Source organism: Felis catus, chromosome C2, assembly GCF_018350175.1.
Source record: "Felis catus isolate Fca126 chromosome C2, F.catus_Fca126_mat1.0, whole genome shotgun sequence".
Lineage (NCBI taxonomy): Eukaryota > Metazoa > Chordata > Mammalia > Carnivora > Felidae > Felis > Felis catus.
Window position 1 is genome coordinate 117,411,824 of NC_058376.1, and position 22,561 is coordinate 117,434,384.

At 37.1% G+C, this 22,561-nt stretch overlaps 1 protein-coding gene and 1 pseudogene across 2 annotated transcripts in view; both read left to right on the forward strand.

Moving 5' to 3' along the window:
• Window positions 1-22,561, forward strand: part of PLSCR4 (phospholipid scramblase 4) — a 135,492-nt gene that overhangs the window by 53,130 nt on the left and 59,801 nt on the right. The gene's annotated exons all lie outside the window — the stretch shown is intronic.
• The window catches only part of LOC101086498, a 57,090-nt pseudogene that overhangs the window by 33,451 nt on the left and 1,078 nt on the right, over window positions 1-22,561 (forward strand).

A 22,561-nucleotide genomic window follows, 5' to 3' on the forward strand; every position in this document is an offset into this window, starting at 1 on the left:
CAGCCATGCTGAAAAACAATATGGAGGTTCCTCAAAAAGTTAGAAATACCCTAGGATCCAGCAATTGCAGTACTAGGTATTTACCCAAAGAATACAAAAAGTCAGAGGGATACATGCACCCTGGTGTTTATAGCAGCATTATCTACAATTGCCAAATTATGAAGCCAGCCTAAATGTTTATTAATGGATGAGTGGATAAAGAAGATGTTGTGTAAATATACAATGGAATATTACTCAGCCATAAAAAGAACGAAATCTTGCCATTTGCAGCAACAAGGATGGAGCTAGAGAGTATTATGCTAAGTGAAATAAGTCAAAGAAAGGCAAATACCATGTGATTTCACTCCTGTATGGAATTTAATAAAACAAATGAGCAAAGGGGAAAAACAGAGAGGCAAGCCAAGAAACAGACTCTTACAGTGAACAAACTGATGGTTACCAGAAGAGAGGTTAGTGGGGGGATGGGTCAAATAGTTGTTGAGTATTAAGGAGTGCACTTGTGATCAGTACTGGTTGTTGTATGGAAGTGTTGAATCACTATATTGTGCACCTGAAACTAACATTGCACTATATGTTAACTGTAATTTAAATAAAAATTTAAAGATACAGAAAGACTGAAATTTATGAATGGAAAAATGTACCAAGAAAACAGTAAGCATAAGAAGGCTGGAGAAATGATATCAATATCACAAAAAGTTGTATTTAAGTAAAAGATATTATCAAAGATAAATAAGGTCATGTCATAATAATAAAATATTCTATATCTTGAATAAAGATATAATATAGAAAGATACAGCAATCTTCAGTATACCTGAAAACAGCCTTATGATTCAGGAAAAAATTTGAAAGAATTAAAAGAAGAAATGGACATTTCCACAATCATAGTTGGAGATTAAAAAACCTCTCTCTCAGTAATTGATAGAACAATGAGAACGATAGATAGATAGATAGATAGATAGATAGATAGATAGATAGATAGATAGATAACCAAGATCTGAATAGCACTATTAACTAACTTAGCCTAATTGATATTTCCCAAGAACTACAGAATACATGTTCTTTTCAATTATAAATGATATATTCACTATGATATATCATATGCAGGGCTATAAAACAAGTCTCAGTAAACCTAAAAGAATTGAAATCCTAGAGTATACCCTCTGGCATTATTGGATTAAAGTATAAATTATTAATAAAATATCTTTAAACTGGCAATATTTGAAAATTTAAACACCATATTTCTTTTTTTTTAATTTTTTTTCAACGTTTATTTATTTTTGGGACACAGAGAGACAGAGCATGAACGGGGGAGGGGCAGAGAGAGAGGGAGACACAGAATGGGAAACAGGCTCCAGGCTCTGAGCCATCAGCCCAAAGCCGGACGCGGGGCTCAAACTCACGGACCGCGAGATCGTGACCTGGCTGAAGTCGGACGCTTAACCGACTGCGCCACCCAGGCGCCCCTAAACACCATATTTCTAATCTATGGAAGAAAGAAGAAATCAAAAGAGGAAGGATAATGAGTTATAATAATACAACATATCAAAATTTGTGTGGTACAGCTAAAATAGTACTTTCAGGAAAATTTGTATCTTAAACTATTTATATTAGAAAAATTTCTTTAGAGGGAACCATTTAAGACCCCACCTAAGGAAGTAAAAACTCAAAGTACACATAACGAAGAAAATAAATATATCCGAACTCAATGAAATTTAAATATAAATGGAAAACCTCAACAAAATAAACCTACCTAGACTTACCATGAAGAAAAAGAAATTATGATTATCAGTAATTGAATAAACAAGATAAAGTATATAAATATCTTGAAAATATAACTATGCAACTTCACAAAACTAATGCAGGATATAGTAGAAAATGTATATGGCCTGTGTCTAATACTGGAATTGAATTTCTTATTGAAATCTTTCCACAAGGAAATCTCCAGGTTAAGATGGTTCGCTGATTAATTCTATCAAATACTTAAGAAATAATACCAATATTACAAAACTCTTTGAGAAAATACGGAGAAGAGAAACACTTTACAATTGGTTTTATAAAGCCAGTATAACTTTAGATTTGAAACCTGACAAAAATATTACCAAAAAAGGAACACTCTAAACCAATATCTCTCATAAACTAAGTCACAAAAGATTTTTAACAAGATACTAAGAAATCAAGTCGAGTGATTTAGAGAGCAGAAGAATACATCTTGATCAGAGAAGTTCATTCTAAGAAGGCAGGGCTGGTTTGACATTCATAAGTCAACCAATATAATTCACCATATTAACAATAAAAGACAAAGTCACTATGATCATTTCAATAGATTGAAAAAAGCATTTGACAAAATTCAAAGTTTATTCACGATAACTCTCAGCAAAGTAGGAATAGTAAAACTTTCTCAACCTGACAAGTGGCATCAAAGAAGCTACTTAATGCTGAAATATTTAGTGCTTTTCCACCATGATCTGTAAAAAGCCAGGATGCCCACTCCCACCATTTCTACTGAACCTTATGCTGGAAGTCCTAACTGATTCCTCTAAGGCAATAAAATATTTAAAAGGCCTAAAACTCAAAAACAAATAAACTTGTCTCGATCTGTATATGACATAATTTTTAACATAGAAAAAACTTAGGAAAATACAATTAAGATACCAAAAATAATAAATGAGCTAGCAAGGTCACAGTATACAACTAAAAGTCAATTGCATTTATATATACTAATAACAAAAAAAAAGTTGGAAAATAAAATTAAAGAAATAATTCTATTATGTTGGCATCAAAAATCATAAAATATTTGGAAATAATCTCTCAAAAGATATAAAGGACATTTGCACTGAAAACTGTAATACAATGATGAAAGTTGATAAAGGAGACCTAAATAATTAGAGTCCACATAATGAAGTTTATTGATTTTGAAGACCTAAGGTCATTAAGATATCAGTTCACTCCAAATTGGTCTATAGATTGAGTTCAATTCCAACACAATCCCAGCAGGTGCTTTGGTAGAAATTGATTCTAATGTTTATGCAGGAGCACAAATGGCCTAGAATATCTAAAGTGATCTTTATAAAGAACAAATCTGGAGGGCTTACATTTGCTAACCTCAAGACTTACTGTAAAGCTATGGTAAACAAGACAACATGGAACTAGCATAGGGCTGATACACAGATCAGTCCAACAGAATAGAGAATCAAGAAATACAGTCATGTATTGGTAGTAAATTAAGTTTTGACAAGGTGCCAAACGAATCCAAAGAGGATAGAAAAATCTTTTCAGCAAATGGCTGGAACAACTACATATCCATATGGGAATAATTAACCTCAACGACTAATACCAAACACAAAAATTAACTCAAGCTAAAATATATTAGCTAAATCTATAAAGCCTAAAACCTAAGCATAGTTTAGTATCTTTGTAATTTTGACCTAAGTAAAGATATTGCAGCAATAACTGTAAAAGCAAGAAAGTAAATTAGACTTCATGAAAAACAAAAACTTCTGTCATTAAAAGACATTTTTTAAAATGTATAGGTTACTCAGAGAGAAAAAATATTAACAAACATGTATCTGATAGAAGACTGGTAGTCATGATATATTTTAAAAAGCTCTTAAAACTTAATAATTAAATGACAAAAAATGGATCAAAGTAAGCAAAATATTTCAACAGACATTTGGCCAAGAAGTACAAGTGTCCAATAAGCACATAAAAATGTTCAGTATTGCTTATGGCAGGAAAATGTCAATTAAAATCATGAAAAGATACCCAGACATCTCATCAGAATGGTTAAAACAAAAAAGAATGGGTTAACTAATGACCTAACTGTTGGAGAGAATGTAGAGTAGTTATGCCTCTCATACATTATTGATGGGAATATAATACGATACAACCACACTGGAAAAAGCTCTGGCAATTTTTTTATGAAACTAAACATGTTTATTTTTTGACACAGTAATTCAATTCCTAAGAGAAATGAAAACATATGTCTGCAGAAACACTTGTACAAAAATGTTTAGAGAGTTTTATTCATAACAGCTAAAGCCTGGAAAGAGCTTGAGTTTCCGTGAGAAGACAATGGATAAAGAATTGTACTGTATTCAAACAATGAAACACTTCATAGTAATAAAAAGAATGAACTATTGGTACATACAACAGCATGGACTAATCTCGAAAATACTCTGCTGAATGAAAGAAAAAAAGCTCCATATCTAGAGTCCATAGTGTATGATTCCATGTATAGAATCAATAATTTGATAGGCAACAAATTTCTATGGTAAGAAAAAAATCAAAACAGTTGTTGCCAGTAAAAGGTGGGGCAGGACTCTACTTGGAAGGAGCATGAGGAAGCTTTCAGTGCCGAGGCTAACATTCAGTATCTTGATAACGGTGTAGGTTACGCAAGTGAATATATTTGTAAGAACTCAACATGTGGTACACTTAAGATTTATACATTTTACCATATAGAAATTTTACCTTTCAAGAAACAAAGGAACCCAATACAAATATTGGATAATAGTTAATCACAGGCATGCTGCAGTATCTAGTAGAAGTGTATTGGTGTTTTCAACTTACTGTGATATACATAAAAAAAAAATTAAGCTTTAATTGATGGGTGAAGGAATAGATGGATGATGAAGCAACTATAGTAAAATGATCATTGTAAAATCCAGATCATGGATATATGAGTGTTTGATGTAATGTATTTCAACTTTTCTGTGTATTTGAAAATTTTTACAATTAAATATTGGGAAAAATCAATGCATCTGTTGTTTTATTAATAAAATCCATTTCATTAGTCAAGTGGAACACAATACTCAAAGTAAATTTAGTCAGAGAGAATGCATATAAGATTTTATTTGTTTTGCAATTTCCAAATGTTTGGTGTTTCGCTAATACCTATACACGCAACGTTTGTTGGCATTATTTAGTTTTGTTGTTATACAATGGTGATTGTTATATATGATTATGCATTCAGTGATAATGTATCTTAAATGATGTTGAATGGTAGTGGTTGATGGTTTTGATAGTGTCAATACTCCTACTTAAGCAGATTTTAAGTCACTGAGTGCAGAGTTAGGAAGAGATGCTCACAGTTGGTTCTTGTGAGCCTGTGGAAGCTGACCCCAACCTACCTCTGTTCTGACTTCATCAAACCAGTTAGGGATTGTTATGGACCAAACTGTGCCCCTGCAAAATTCATATGTTGAAGTCCTAACCCCCCATGTGACTGTATTTGAGAAAGGGTCTTTATTTTTTTATTTTTTTAACATTTATTTATCTATTTTGAGAGAGAGCTTGTGTGCACATGGGGGAGAGGCAGAGAGTGAAGGAGAGAGAATACCTAGCAGGCTCTGTGCTAACAGCACATGGGGCTTGTTCTTAGGAACCATGAGGTCATCACCTGAGCCAATATCAAGAGTTGGACACCTAACCTAACAACAGCCACCCAGGTGCCCCAGAGATAGGGCCTTTAGAGAGGTAATTATGGTTAATGAGGTTATAAGGGTGGAGCCCTAATCCAATAGGACTGGTGTGTTATAAAAAGAAAGAGATACATGAGAGTTCTTTCTCTCCACATGTGCACAGAAGAAAACCCAGGTGAGGACACAGAGAGAAGGCAGCCATCTGTAAGCCAGGAAGAAAGTTCTCATCAGAAACCAACTTTGAGGGGGGAGCCTGAGTGGCTCAGTTGGTTAAGTGTCTGACTGCTCAGGTCATGATCTCACCATTCCCAAGTTCAAGCCCTATGTCAGGCCCTATGCTGACAACTCAGAGCCTGGAGCCTGTTTCAGATTCTCTGCCTTCCTCTCTATCTCTGCCCCATCCCCATTCATGCTCTGCCTCCTCAAAAACAAATAAACATTAAAAAATAATAACAAGGGGGGGGGGAAGAAACCAACTCTGAGGACACCTTGATCTTGAAACTTGAGCTTCCAGAGCTATAAGAAAATGAGTTTCTGTTGCTTAAACCATCCAGTCTGTGGCATTTTATTATGGCCGCCCTAGCAGAGCAGTATGCTAATCATGCTTTATTTCCTGAAAGAACACTGTCAGATTAGCATTGCTATTTCCTCTTAAATGTTTTAAAGATTCACAGTATTTTGATTGGCGAGTTTGGACCCTGATCCTATCAATTTTGAAAATTACGTGTTGTGATGCACAAAAATCTTCCTCTTCTACAAGAAAGGTGACCTCAATCACACTTTCAAAGGATACTCTTGTTTAATGTGAGTGCCATATTCCAACTCTAGTTAGAATATGTCCATATCTAGCATTGGCTAGATAACTAGCAGTACTTTTTGTCAAATGCTGTTGAAGAAGGATTTATGCTAATAGTAATTCACTTTGTCTTATGATAAGACATTAACTTAATCAGTGGCCCATTTTTCTCTTCAGCTAAAGCTTTAGGTAAATCATGTTGGGAAAATAAAACCCGGAGGCAGCAGAGGCAGAAACTAATTGGAAACATTGCTTTTAGGTAATGAAGCACTTACACATCAACTTTGGGGATTCATTAAGTTTTTGGAGGGGACAATTTTTCACGTAAACTCATATGAAAAACAAACAATTGGGATTGAAATATGTAATTGCCAAAGTCATGAAATATGGGGAGAAATTTGGCAATTCATTTAATTTCACCAAACACTTCACTAAAATATTGTTAAATATTGGTGCTCCAAAGATTTAAAAAATGAACAAAAATATGTTCTACTTAAAGTAGTCTCCTAGAGGAGAAACACATTTAAACCTGTCCCAGGTGATAAAGGCGATTAACAAGGTATATATCAGGTGCTGTAGGAACACAATGAGATTAATACACTCTTTCTAGGTAGAAGACAGTCCAGAAACAGTGTTATAGTTTCTCTCTCTTCCTATCTCTCAGCTTTTGTATTTTGAAGATAACTGCTGAGAAGGGTCAACATATCCCTTCAGGAAACTAGAGGAAGTTACATTTGTCTCAAGTCCTGTGGTTTGCTCAAGCCAAAAGACCATTCTAGATAACTATAGAAAAAAACGGTGGGGTGCCTTTCTTTGGAGAATTCCAGAAAAGAAAAAGAGAAAACTGATGTCTGAGAGGTGAAGCTGTTTTACCAAAATGAAAAGAAATGAGTCACTCCCAAAGATGTTCAGGAACAATTATGCTAGTTGATACGTCTAGATTTTGTGACACTCATTGCAAACATGAAGACTCTTTAAAAAGCTGTGCAGGACTTCTCCAGAAGCAGGACCAGCTACATAATTCTGGGCCCAGGGCAAACTGAAAGTGCTAGGTCCCTTGATTAAAATTATTAAGAATTTCAAGGAGGCAACAGTAGGCTTTAAATCACATGTGGTGCCCTGGGCAATTGCACTTGCTCTGGGGTCCTGGAAGCCAGTCCTGGCTAGAGGACAGTATCACTCTAAATATTGAAGCAAGCGAAGTATTCCCCATTTCTGTCTGGTGTAGGCAATTACAGGCTTCGGAATGTAATAAATGTAGATCTGAGTCCTGGCTCCATCACTTATCAGCTCCTGGGTTTGGGGCAAGTTATTTTCAGTTTCCTCACTGAAGTGTACTGCAAATTAAGCTTCTATTGCAAGTTCCAGCATCACGTAAATTACACGTGTGAATTTTATTCTGGTGACTCTACAAATGACTACGTGTATTACTAAATAAGAATTATGAAAATTAATGATTTAGAAATGTTGCTGTTAGTTTCAGAACAAGAATTACACTAATTGAAACACTTTTTTTTTCTCTTCTTTATTTTTCCCCTCTTGGCCATCAGTTTCATTCCTCATCTCAGTTGTGACCTGCCAAGCACAAGTTTGATTAACCATAAAAACCGTTTTAAGATCAGAAATACTTCTTGTTTAAACAAAAGTTATGGATTTGGGATTAAAGAACATAATGTCATGGACATTATATATTCCACATATAGTATTCTTCATGGTAATCTTTCACCATTACTTTTTGATATTCATAGATACATTTAACGTACATAGTGCTTAACAGTTGTAAAAATCTATCTACATTTTATCTGTCACTGCTGTACAGAAAAATAGGAGTACTGGTTCCTGCCTGTGGACCTCTCTCTCTCTGGGTAGTATGGCAACTTCCTTCACTGTCTCCAGGTCCTAGAAAGCTGGATTTTCTGGTACATCATTAAAAAACTGGCACCAAGGTTCAAGGTTTCTATTCCCTGAGCAAGATCACTGTTACGTTCTCTCCATTAAAAAGAGACAGCAGCAAAGGGCGAGTACTTCTGCCAGTACCCAGCCCCGCTGTCCAAGCACACTCCTCTAGGAAATTGCAAAAACAGGAGACTCATGCTCCTGCTGACACTCTGAGTTCCCATGTGCATTATGCGATGCTTGCTGCTGTGTGCCCCCAGCCTTTACAAGATAGACCTTAAGTCATTGTTGGATAACAGGGGCATGAATTATTCATCTCGTTTTACCAATGAGAAACACAAAGTCAGATGGCTGAAATGAAATGCCCAAAGTCACAAATCTAATGATGAGAATTGACGTGGCATTTGACCTTCCTATTCCAGGATAATTCATCAGTGATATAGGTTCCTGAATAACAATAGTTGACATACTACTTTGTACTAGATGCTCTCACAGGCAGTTTGTATTTACTGACATTTAATCCTGCAACACACCTCTAGAACAGGTACCAATATTGCCTATTCTTTACAGAGAAAGCAACTGAGGAAAGAGGAAGTTTTGTGATTTCCTCAAGGTCTGTTTGTAAGTTGCAAAGCTGGAGTTCAAAAGTAGCAGATCTGGGTCCAGAGTCCCTGCTTCTACTCTCTAGCTGTACTTAAACTCACTTGCTAGCTCAGGAGGTGCTGGGACAACTGTCTGACCATAGCTCTTCCTGGGCCACATAACCAGTTTATTCTGAGGGAAAGGTAAAGAGGGATCTCCCCATCAGGACTCAGGCTGATGTTCAGGGCATTGCCAGGAGGGGAGGGCAGGGCAGGGTTTGTGACCGAAGTCACTTGTTAGTGCAGGTTGTAAGGCCAAAGGTAGTAGAACTGCAGACAGTTAATGGTTTAAGTCTGTAGTCTTCAACCTATCAGACTGATGAAATACTTGATACACTCGATAATTAAACACATATTGTTTTCATGCCCCCCACTAGGCATTCAAAGTCATTCAGGATACCAACAAACATTCTTTGTGCAGGATTGTCCTATGCATTGCAGGAGGTCTAGCATCTCTGGCCCCTGTCCTTTCAATATCAGCAATGTCCCTGTGAAAGTGACAACTACAAGGGCTCCCTAAAGACCCCCTCTCATCTCCAATATGAACTCTGAGATATGATTCATTCCATGCTAAGAATCAGCAGTATATATCCATGCAAAGCCTTGAGGGGTAATCTAGAATTAGGATCCACAGGCAATTCATCTGTGCCTCACCGGGTTGTACCTCATATCTTTATGTGCCTGGTTTTGAAGCAATTCCCAGTTTCTGAAGGCATGCCCTAAATTTCTCCTAAACAAGATCCCTATTTTCTTTCAGCTCTTGATTCACAAGCCATATGAGAGATTCTGAGCTCATTCATGTTGCTATAGCTTCATCAAGAGCTGAATCCCAAGAAACAAAACTTGGAAGCAAAATGTTTGAATGACCCTCTTCTGGGAAACAGCTAACTGGCTGGAGTGGTTGGGGTGGGTTGTATGCATGGATAGATTTGTAAAGAACAGCTAAAGCAAGAGAAGTCCCAGAAGTAACTGGTGAGAGAGAGCTGGCGAGCAATTCTAAGTCAAAGTCCTTAATGACTGTCAGAAATCAGAGACAAAATACAAATGCCAGGTCTCCAGGGTAGAAGCAAGTGTTAAATGAGAAAAAGGATCAAAGGTCAGGAAACAGATGGAGATGGAATTTAAGAGTTAGCTGTCCAGGAACATAAGAGTAGGGATGGGCTGGGATGACAGCCAGAATGTTGTGTGTTTGGGGCTTATTATCTCTACTCAGTGGTGATGGTTGCACAACTCTCTGAATATACCAAGAACCACCGAACAGCACACTTTGAAAGAGTGGCTTTCACGGTATGAAAAATCTACCGAAATAAGTCTTTTAAAAAGTATATGTTGGGCCAGATAGAAAATCAAAGAGAAAGAACGTGACAGGAATCTGTGTACCTAGTAATCCTAAGATTTTTAGTGGTAACACAAAATTTTTGTGGATATCAGAACTAAAAGTGAAATTGCATCTCTCAGCTATGGCATCCAGCATTATCATCCAGTTATTATTAAGACATCGTAGATCTAAGAGAGCAGCAGAGGGATTACACCGGTTTTCTTGATCTGAAAAGCATGATGATGTTAGCACCCACCTGCTGGTATGAGAAAGTGAAGAGTTTATTTTCCAGTCCGGGGTATTCAGAGTCATCAGGAATATCAAAAGCATATCCCCCCAAATCATATTTTTCTGAATTTAATGATATGATTCATATAAAAATGTTTTCTTTAAATCATTACCTAAACTAATTTTTTGTTCTAAAATTATTTTTAAAGACATATGAAATGTAGTTGTTAATACATCTCCTTTTTTTTTTCTTGACCAGTATGAAGCTCAGGCATGACTCAATTTACTCAAGCCAATCATTTAAGCAGATTATTTAAGACTTGGCTCAGGTCTGGCAGAACACAAATAAGTATTACAATGTAAAATAAACATATAATGGATATTATTAGATCATGTCCAGCCATGGCTAATTTTGTGGTAGATTGTATCATAGTTGCTCCTATGTCCAAGAACGTTCTAAGTTTGTTGAAAACTTCTACATGGTAAAGGAACAGGAATGTGTAAACATGGTTAAATAAAACAATGGTTTTAACCTCCTCTTTGGATGTGTACCAAAGTAATGGAGGAAGCAATTACCACACCAGCTGACACACAAACATTGTTTAACAAATATGTACTCAGTGGATTGTTAGTTTTCAGTGTATTGTTAATTCATTTTCAAAACATTTTCAAATGTTCTTGGATCTTAATCAAAAAGAGGTGAAAATTAGAAAAATGGAACAAACAGTATGTCCTTGGTGACGATAATGCCTGTGATAACTTTCCATTTAGTTGGCACTCACTAAGTGACTATTCAAGAAATCTAGTAAAAGATACCGTACATCTGTCCATCCAAGATATGTATTGAATCCAACCATGTGCCTGCCACTGTGCTAAGAACTGGGATTACACAGGTGCCACCTTGGACACAGTCTACCCGTGAGCCCACAAAGCTAATTGTAACATACGGTGTGAGGATGATAATAGGGAGAGGTGCCGGAGGATCCATAAAAAGAGGGTTTAACCCAATGGGATGAAGGAAGAATAGCAGAGAGGAGTTGGAAAGGTTTGGGGAGTAAGGCCTGAACCAAGATTTGTATAGGAGTTACCCAGGTAAAGGGCAGAAATAGAAGAGGGATGGAAGTAGAAGAAAATTCCAGAATAAGGGGATGATATGAAAAGAGGAACAGTCTGTTCAGTCTGGCTCAGTCTGTTAAACGTCCGACTTTGTTTCAGGTCATCATGATCTCACGGTTCATGGGTTCGAGCCCCGCGTTGGGTTCTGTGCTGACAGCTCAGAGCCTGGAGCCTGATTCAGATTCTGTGTCTCCCTCTGTCTCTGCCCCTCCCCCACTCACGCTCTGTGTGTGTGTCTCTCTCTTTCTAAGAAAGAAAGAAAGAAAGAAAGAAAGAAAGAAAGAAAGAAAGAAAGAAAGAAAAAGAAGAGTCAGAAGCTCAACTGACTGTGTCACCCAGGTGCCCCAAGGCAATGAAGGATTTAAACAGGGGACTAATGTGGTTTGAATTGTATTTTGGTGACATCATTAAGACAATGATTAAGACAATCATTAAGACAGTTTGCATACCTTTGTGGTATTAAAGAAGGAAAAGAGGACAATTATTTGAGAGGCAAGATCTACACACATATAGCAATTGATTAGATGTTAGTTAGTGGAAGGTGAGTTTCAAGGAAAACTCCTGATTTCTAGCTAAGTGCATTATAGTACCACCGATCAAAACAGGAAACATAGAAAAACATGCCTGGGATAAAATCAATTTTATTTTGAATCTGTTGAATTTGGGATGCCATTGCCAGGCCCCGATGGGAATGTCTAGTAAGCAATTGGATATATGAGTCTATAGCTGAGGACGAGCTCTCTGTGGAATCAAGAGGTTTGGGAATTTCAATACAAGGGTAGTCACTGAAAACATTTGAAAAGGTGAGATTACCCAACAAAGATTTGTCAAGTAATGTATCCTAGGGAAATGGACATTTAGAGGTTATGTGGTGGGGCGGGGGGGGGGGGGAAGTTGTGAAAGAGGCAAAGAACTGTAAAAGTATGAGAACCAGGAGGGTGTGATGTCAAGGAGCAGAGAGCCATGAAGGGTCAGTAAATAAAGACTTAATTGTTTCCATTGAATTTGGAAATACAGAGGTCATTCATGAACTATGCCAGAATCATTTCCATGGAGAATTAAGAAAGCAAGCCAGATTGCAAGCAGTTGAGAAATGAATGGAAAATAAGATAGAAATGCTTTTCAGTCGAGAAGAAGAGAAAAGTCTCCATGGTGTATAGGGAGAAATGGAGACAACAGGGTACTTTTTTCAGATCAGGGGCAAAGCCTAAATTTTGCCTAAGCAGAAGAAAGAAAAAAGAAAGAGTTGAAGATATTGGAGGTGGACACTTCAAAAGGCTAGGTGGTTTCTGGTGCATGTTCTCAATCCAGAAAGAAATATCTATATATCTGGAAATAGCTGTCTGTCTGTATCTATCTGTATCTATCTATCTATCTATCTATCTATCTATCTATCTATCTATATGGCCTAAGGTCCAAAGGTTGGCACAGTATATTGGCACGTCGGCTAATTGAGATCGAGTCAACGGGACCAGGCTACCACATCTGAATTTCACATGTCTCCAGACTGGACTTGTTTGTTTTGTATGTGGTGAATATATTCTTGAAATTAAGAATGCTTTGGGCCCTTTCTTCTATCCTGCATTTGTGTGTGTTTGAGTGTGTTTCCATCTGACACATTAGCTCCCTCTCTTCTTTGTTGTTTCAATCTTTATAATATGTCTGGATCATTTTCACAACCAGAAAAATATTGAAAATATTTCCATTACGAACCTAACAAGAATCAATGGCCTGGAGAAGTTGACTGACTTCTGACTAAAATATCTGACTAAATTCAGTGGGTGGGGAACAACGGACAGTTTCTTTCTTGTCATAATAACATGGAAGGCACCAAATCCACAGGTAACATACACTTAAAGAAGAAAAATATAGGGGCTCTTGGGTGACTCAGTCGGTTGAGCATCCAACTCTTGATTTCAGCTCAGGTCATGATCTCACAGTTCATGAGTTTGAGCCCTGTATCAGGCTCTGGGCTGACAGCACCGTGCCCCTGTGTCTCTCAAAATAAATAAATAAACTTAAAAAAAAAAAAACAGGAAAAATATATACAAACATTGAAAGCAAACAACTTATATGTATTCACTGGAAGTAGCCATTTTCAAATGTTCTATTATTTTGCATTATTTATTTTTAGAGCCTATAAACAAACCTGTTTCTGGTAGTCTTATGTCCCCCAAATTTAAAACTCATCACAGTATAATTATGATAGGAAGAAACATATTATGAGAATTGAACAAGAGCAGAGTAGAAAATAGGTTAACAAGGGGCACCCGGGTGGCTCAGTCGGTTGAGCATCCGACTTCAGCTCTGGTCATGATTTCACACTCCATGAGTTTGAGCCCCGCGTCGGGCTCTGTGATGACAGCTCAGAGCCTGGACCCTGCTTCAGATTCTGTGTCTCCCTCTCTCTCTGCCCCTCCCCTGCTCATGCTCTGTCTCTCTCTGTCTCAAAAATAAATAAAAATATTTTTAAAAAAATTTTTTAAAGAAATAGGTTAGCAAACTTAACAACTGTCATATATTTGTGAGTATATATAATTGCTTACAAAGAAATCTGCTATTGAAAGCTAAGAGACATTGTTTTCAAAATCATTTGAATCATTGTAAAAAAATATTCAATAGCTCAATTACTGTGAACTATATATTAAACTACATTTCCAGTGTTTTCTTGGGCTATTCTTGGGCATTTAGTTTTTTTCTTCATGTAATTGAAGATCATTTTAGCAATTTTTTAAAAGTTAAGTGTTTTTTGTATTAAATTAATATATTAACTTTAAATGTATTGATTTTTGAAATCTTGAGTCTTCCCATTGAAAAGCATTGCTTACATTTCCTATATTTTACAACAAGCATTGAAATTTCAGTCTTCTTCATGAAGGTTCTATCCATTTCTTGTTAAACGTATTACTTTTTTTAAGATTTTATTTAAATCCAAGTAGGTTAACATATAGTGTAATAAAGGTTTCAGGAATAGAATTTAGTGATTCCAAAGTTGTCTCTATTGTGCATGGAATTTTTTTAAAAAATTTTAAATGTTTTTTTTAATTTTTTTATATAATGTTTATTTTATTTTTGAGAGAGAGAGAGAGAACATGAGCAGGAGAGGGGCGGAGAGAGGAGACACAGAATCTGAAGCAGGCTCTAGGCTCTGAGCTGTCAGCACAGAGCCCAACACGGGGCTCGAACCCATGAATCGCGAGATCATGAGTGGAGCCAAAGTCAGACACTTAACTGACTGAGCCACCCAGGTGCCCCTATTGTGCATAAAATTTTATTTATGTTTTTTACTCTTTTCTTTTCTAGGACTAATGAAGATAATATGGGAGAAAAGAGGGAGAGGCAGAAAATAAATTTAATAAATGCATTCATAAATATAAGAATTTAAAATAAGTATACTACATAATATTTGAGAAAGACAGAGGGTGTAATGATTGTAAAGTTCCTGGGGTGGGAGTGTGATTCTGGCATTAAGCATCAGAAAGAGGCTAGTGTGACTGGAGCAGAAGCAAGTAAGTGAGAGAGGAATAGGGGAGGAGATCAGAGTTGCTAGGGCATATGGGTCACTATGGGGTCTGTGGCTTCTCCTCTGAGACTGGTAGAATAAAAGCAAGCAAGTCAACCTTTCTTTACTGTAGCGCCTCAAGAAAACCTCTTTTTTTTTTTATGTTTATTTTTGAGAGAGAGAGAGAGAGAGAGAGAGCGAGCGAGCAGAGGAGGGGCAGAGAAAAAGGGAAACACAGAATCTGAAACAGGTTCCAGGCTCTGAACTGTCAGCACAGAGACCGATGTGTGGCTCAAACTCATGAACTGCGAGATCATGATCTGAGCCAAAGTCTGACACTTAACTGACTGAGCCACCCAGGTGCCCCTCAAGAAAACCTCTTGATGACCCATTCTATTCTTATTCTCCTGCACACAAGGCAGGAGGGATCTGCCCATGATTCAGTTTCTTCTTGGCTTTAGTATAGGAACCCTGGCTTCAGAGACTGATGCGGCCCAAGAGTTCATGGTTGTGCATTAGCTTCCACACCAAGGCCACTATGGAACACACTGCCTCAGTGGCCCACAGACTCCCATAAACGTCAGCTTCCATCTGACTCAGGAAGAACAGACACATAGGATTCGGTGGCAGAGGGAAGGGAGCTAATTCCAGTCATCACCCTCCCAGAAGCTCCTGCTTCAGAACCCAAAACTATATTTATCTTGGTCCAGTTGCACAATGTCTCTTTATTCTCACCTTCCCATATTTCAAAGAAATTGATAAAATAAAAAGCCACAAGTTAACACGAAGCAATTTCTATATCCCGATACGTAGCATTTATTGTAAGTATTTATTTGATATTTTACGATGACTTTTGTATAACAGATCATATTGTTCAACAAACCTTACTTTATTGTAAGCAATAGGCAAAAAGGCTTAGCTGTTTACAACAAAACTGTAGTTGGACTCTTCGCAGAACTATCTAAGGTTGTGGAATCACTCTTGCTTGAAACAATGAGTATGAATGTGATTAAAACAATGAATACCTTTTCGGCACTTATTTGTTATATATCATGCTAAATCCTTTATGCGTGTGATTACCTCAGTCCTTCAAACAAGCCAGTGCGGTAAGCATTACTGACATTTTACTATTGCAAGGGAGGACATCTAGGGGCACACACATGTCGAGTGGCAGGACTGATCTTGTCTGCCTCTAACCCAGGGGACCTAACATCCAGTCACTGTTTACAAAACCACCCAACAAAGGCAGAAGCACTCAAAGGCCACAGAACCTTTGCAAAGATATAAAGCTGTATTACAAAATCCTCGGTTCCAGGAGACCTGTTGAGACAGCGGAGCAGAGCAGTTCAAGACTTGTTTCAGTGAGCATCACACAGCTTTGTTTCAATGGAGAGCAGCATACAGGAGCAGCTGTCTGCTCTAATCTCTGCCAGGATACTCCAAGCCAAGAATTACATTTTTAGCTCAAGGGCACTGTCTCTCTTAGAGATGTAGTTCTAAATTGAGGGCATTAACTGAGCCTCTGCTTTTCAGTCTGTCTCCTGAACATCCAAGGGTATTATTTTGAAAAAAAAAAAAAAAAAAAAAGAATGATAAAGAACCAGAGAATCAATGTGCTATACTCAGCTTCTCAAATGACTGGTATGATTTCCTATCTTCATTATCAGCAGCAGCAGCAAGTAGCATTATTATAATCATTATTATAAGTATTTGTAGGCAAACTCTTTCTATGGTCAAAGTGTTAGGTATGATCTCTTGCACTAACAAGTGAACCTCTCTAGTCTTTCCTTCTTGGGTTAAACTGTTGGGAGCTGGCTGGAGGTGGGCAGGTCTGGAATCTTCTGTACAATGTACTGGCCAGGCACCCTTTGAACCCTGTTCGTGAGGTGGTCCTTTGAAACTTCTGGAGAGCTGTAATGATTGGAAAGTGGTATACTGAAGGAACATCATTCGTCCTCCTCTGAAAATTCTATTCCTTGTTTTTAGCACCAACACATTGCAATGCAGTTACTTCTATGTAATTCAAATACTTCAAAACAACTGGCCCATTCTTCCTTCTTCCTAAATCTTTATTTTTCCAGTGTAAATATTTCTGGCTTTAGCTGCTTTTCAAATGAAGCTATATCCAGATGCACTCTCACTGTACTGACTCTTTAAGACACTTTACGTTCTGTAGCTCTATTTGAGATGAGGCCCTGGGAACTAAATGATATTTCAAACACGTTCTTTGCATTGCAGAGGACGGGTGAACTGCCTGGGACCTTCCTTGCTTGGACACTGGACATCTATCTGCTAATGTAGATTAAGTTTGCATCCACCCACGTGAGATGACTGAATCATACTGAGCGTGGAGTGTATGGAATCAGTTGGAATTTTGTTTATTTTGCGTGGATTTTGGCAGTTTACTAATTAGGGTTTTGTTTCTTCGTTTTTCAGTGGATGTCACGTGACATAGTGAAAAGGGGACCGGACTTGAAGTGAGAGTATTTGGATTGAATTCTTACAACAACATTCACGAACTCATTCAACAACATACAACAAGCTCATAAATTTTTTTCATTTTACCTCTCTGTTTTCTCATATTTAAGTTAAGCTTGATAAAAATTGAAGATAAAGTATACAAAAGGAGTTTCTGAAGACCTGTGTAATCATTAAGTATTGTTTTTTGAAAACTTAAAGTGAGAGTCTTTTCATTAACTCCTTTTGATTCCATCATGTGATTGTTGCCCAATATTTCATTGCTAAAAGGCTTTTGCCAAGAGATAGGGTTAGCAATTATATTATTTTAAAAATATACAAAAAATATGGTTGGGCTATTTGAGAAGTAACTGGTGTTTTGTTCATGAAGAAGTAAAATTGCTTTTTTGCAAACTGTAGTGATATCATTTATTTCAATCTCAGTTGGGGAAGTGAACAATTATCCTGGTGTTCCGGGAAAGATGAGTGCCTGACTTTTTAAACAGAAATACTTCAGGGGCGCCTGGGTGGCGCAGTCGGTTAAGCGTCCGACTTCAGCCAGGTCACGATCTCGCGGTCCGTGAGTTCGAGCCCCTCGTCGGGCTATGGGCTGATGGCTCAGAGCCTGGAGCCTGTTTCCGATTCTGTGTCTCCCTCTCTCTCTGCCCCTCCCCCGTTCATGCTCTGTCTCTCTCTGTCCCAAAAATAAATAAACGTTGAAAAAAAAAATTTTAAAAAGATTAGCAGATCTACTTAGAACTTAGAAAAGCTTTGGGTTTGTTTCTACTAGGTAGTCAAAAAAAGAAAAATCTTGTCCCTCTCTCACACTCTCACATTCCTTATTCCCCATCCCTCCACCTTGTCACCAGCCCCCTCGGTGGGGCTAACAAGCAAACTGAGATCCAGGAACATGATGGCGCACAATGAGGGGTGCTATGTCTGCACAGCAGAAGAAATATGTCTCTTCATGAAAACTGCTAAAGAATTACTCCTAAAGGAAACAATTATTTTATTAGTAAAATTTCAGTGTACCTACGAATTTTAATACTTTTTTCAAAAATATTATAAGCAAATATAAGTACAGAAGTTGTGTTGAAACGGCCTATTTCACATGTCAGCATAGGAAGGAGAGTTAGAGATCCAAGATAATTTCTCTATAACTGAACAGTATTATATTACCTGCTTTATTTGGGCTTTTTTTTTTTTTTTTTTTTTTAAAGCCAGCCACCTACCATTCTCTACATCTTTATCTATACATACTAGAAAAGCATCCATACTTTCCTAAGATGACCAGCATTTCTATCACAGATGATCGACTCAGGGACTGTTTTCTGTCATATGAATACAGAAGCAGAGAAAGCCAGACCTTAATAAAATAAATAAATAAAACAAAAAGAACAATAGAAAATACAGAGAGACAAGAGATGGAGAGAGCATTGACTTGTTTCCCCAAAATATTAGAGGTAGACCTAGTCGTTAGTTTCTGGGGTCCACACCATAATAATTCAATCAGAATCTTTGTGGATAGAGAGCCCAAACACTGATATTTTTACAAATCTTGCCAGGTAAGTCTACAGGGAAGCCAGCTTTGAGAACCATGGTTTTAGACAATTGCTGAGGCCCAAATGCATCTACAGTGAGGGCTTGAAAGATACCCCTGTATCTGTTCAATAAATAATTCTTAGTTGATGTACTCCACCAGAATTTTAAAATATATCGTAGGTGCCATATTTCATTAAAATATGTTTTAATGCTGGGGTGCCTGGGTGGCTCAGTCAGTTAAGCAACTGGTTCTTGGTTTTGGCCCTGCCATGATCTCAAGGTTTAGTGAGTTCAAGCCCTGCATTGGGCTCTGCGCTGGCAGCACAGAGCCTGCTCGAGATTCCCTTTCTCCCTCTCTCTCTCTCTGCCCCTCCCCCACACATGCTGTCTCTGTCTCTCTCAAAATAAATAAATAAACTTTATGGAAAATTAAAAAAAATTGTTTTAATGCTATGTTACATTTTGATCAGTTGTCTCGGAGAGAAATTTACAGCACATTTCTGAATTGTCATTCCTTTGACCAGAGGTTTTTGTTTGTTTGTTTTGTTTTGTTTGCCTTTTTTTTTTCAAAGGTAAACACCTTCAGTTTCAGGGTTATAAACAAAATATACGTAATTGTATTAGTTTAGCAGGAGTCTCAGTTTCATGGTTTTCAACACTGAGCATAAGAAACTGCAGAATTTCCCAGGTTCCATTGTCCAGAGATCAATGACTACAGTTACTTCCTAAGTGTTACCAGTTTCTGCAGATGTTCAGGAACATGATGTTTCTACCACCTCTATCTGCCTTTTAAGTAGGGAACATGTAAGTTTATAGAAAGGTGGACACCAAAAATTAATGAAATTTTTATTTTTTTTACATGAAAAGTACAATCTTCCAAGTGTTGATTTTGTCAGATTTTCTTAAAAACTTCTTTTGACTCCTTTTCCCCCCTTTGAAACCTTGAGCCAAATCTTTATTGTTTTTCTCATTCTTTGATGAGCTTTTCACGTATTTCTTCTGGTATTTGCTATAGATTCTTGATATACACTTCATGCAATGCAAGATTCAATCTGGTTTGGACATAATTTCTTTTTAATTTCGTTTCTATAAACCCCTTTCTCTTTAACTTGGTAACTTACTCGCTATATCCAAATTAAGAAGAAGAAATGTTCACATCACTCAGCTTTCTTACCTTAATGTCTTTCTTAATCTATCACTAAAAGAGATAGATATTTATGTTTGCAAAGAGCATCTTCACATAATTTAGATTCTGCCTGTTAACATCCAGCAGTTTGCTTAGTCATAAAGTAAATGTAAGTATTGTAAATCCAAATATTTCCCTTGATTCAAATAATAAAAACAATCATAATGCCTTCATTCTGAGATGATGATGTTCACTTTTCTTACATTCATACCCAGGGGTCGGTTACTGTATTTCCTTCAAGACTCGATGCGAGTGTGTATCTGGCCATCTGCATGGTTGACCAACATTCTCTAGAATTCAGAGTGGTTTCCATCACAATCAATGGATCTCTTCTTGAAGTACTGATTTTGTACACTGTATTAGTTTATTTGATTGGTTAATCATTTTTGTATAGCATATTTCAATTCTCTGGAATCTGTCATAAAACAGAACAATCAAAATTTGTTTACTAAATTTTTAATATATATATTTTTAGAACTCAACAAATGGGGCCATACCAAATTTTACTTCTTTTACCAAAATGGTCGTTTAGCAGCCCTACATTTTGGTTTTGCTATCATTGCTTTTAATGGATTCATTGGAGTCCATTGGAGTGGACTTAATGGAGTAATTGCTAGCACTCCAGAATTAATCTCATTTCCTCTTCCCTCTGTTTTAACGGTGTCTTCCTCTTTCATTGACTGAAATTTCTCTTTTGGTGCCGTTCAATGAGTCAAACATTTATGGATATCTGCAAACCTTTCATTTTTTTGTTTATTTTTTTAGGAGATCAAGAATCCTTTGATTACAAGGTGGGGAATTCTTTTGTTTTCTTATAGGTGGACAGATTCACTGCTTCCAAACAGCCGAGAAGAGGAATGTATCCAAAGTAAGGAATGTTTTAATGTACTCTCACACAGGGAGGAAATATTGTTTTGTAAATTTGACAGACATTTGCAATTCTATCAGCTCAGAAATGATGGCCAGGTAATCTGAAAAAGTATAACACAGAATTAATCAACCAGGAGCTAGAAAGATTCAAAAGAGAAGTTTTCAATGTTGCTGAAAAGTTTCATTTGAATTACTATTCAGTTGTGAAATCTTCAACAGGTACTTATTAATTGGCTAAAGTGCCAGGATTATACTAATTCATGGAGATTCAGATGTGAAGAAACTGGGCTGGGGTGCCTGGCTGACTCAGTAGGCAGAGCATGAGACTTTTGACCTCAGGGTTGTAAGTTCCAGTCCCATGTTGGGAGTAGAGATTACTTAAAAATAATAATTAAAAAAAAAAATCTTATAAATAAATAAATAAATAAATAAATGAAACTATGCTGATGGCAGCTTCAGTCTTAAATCATCAAAAGTTTCTTTGAAAGAGGAGCATTGGCATTAGGTCAATGACAAATAAGAATAAAGATTTAAAGGTTTGTCACAGATCAAACTGGAACTTAAATATCTGTATTCTTTTTTTGCTGTTTTTTTCCAAAACATAAAGATGTAATTTTGTTGTAATTTACAAAAATCTATTGTCAAGACTGTAAATGAAATTTAAAGCAGGGAAGAAAGAATAATTTTTTTGATGTTTATTTATTTCTGAGAGAGAGAGACACACACACAGTGTAAGCAGGGGAGAGGCAGAGAGAGAGGGAGACACAGAATCCGAAGCAGGCTCCAGGCTCTGAGCTGTCAGCACAGAGCCTGATGCGGGGCTTGAACTCACAGACCGCAAAATCATGACCCGAGCTGAAGTTGGATGCCCAACCGACTGAGCCACCCAGGTGCCTCAGGAAAGATAAATTTTCAACTGATACTATTCAGATTCTATTCTCTTTAGCTTAAATAATTTATAGTTTGAATTAATGTAACTTGGTTGCTTATTTCATAAACTTCCCCAAGCAAGTAACAGTCATTTTAACTAGGGTTGCTCCTCTTTACTTCCTTACTTTGATTCATTCTTTTGTTGTGCAAATAATTTAGTGCTAGTTATGTGTCAAGTGCTGTGCTTGGCTTAGCTCAGACTTCTTCCAAATGAATGAAAGAATCAGCACAGATTTTCTGCAGCCCAACTGGATAGTCTCTCCACTGGTCTCTCCACGAAACTTCTGCACTTGTTTTCATCTTCTGGTACATCTGACAGGTACACTCCATACAAATTAAACTGAAAGTCAGGAGGTCTGTTGGATGTACTCTTATGAAGCTACAGTGTTCCTCCTCTTGTGATGTTGTTCAGTACACTTTTCATGCATTCAGAAATCTTAATTCTTTGGTCCAATAGGCATGTATTATCTCCCCTCCACTGTAAAATGATGGACTACTCTTTCCAAAGTCTTTCTCATACAATTCAATGAACACATCAATGTACTAACCTTTTTTCTTTATTTATTTGGAGAGGGAGAAAGAGCACACTTGGATTGGGCATGGTATAGAGGAGAGAGAGAGACAGAGAGAGACAGAGAGAGAGACTCAAGCAGGCTCTG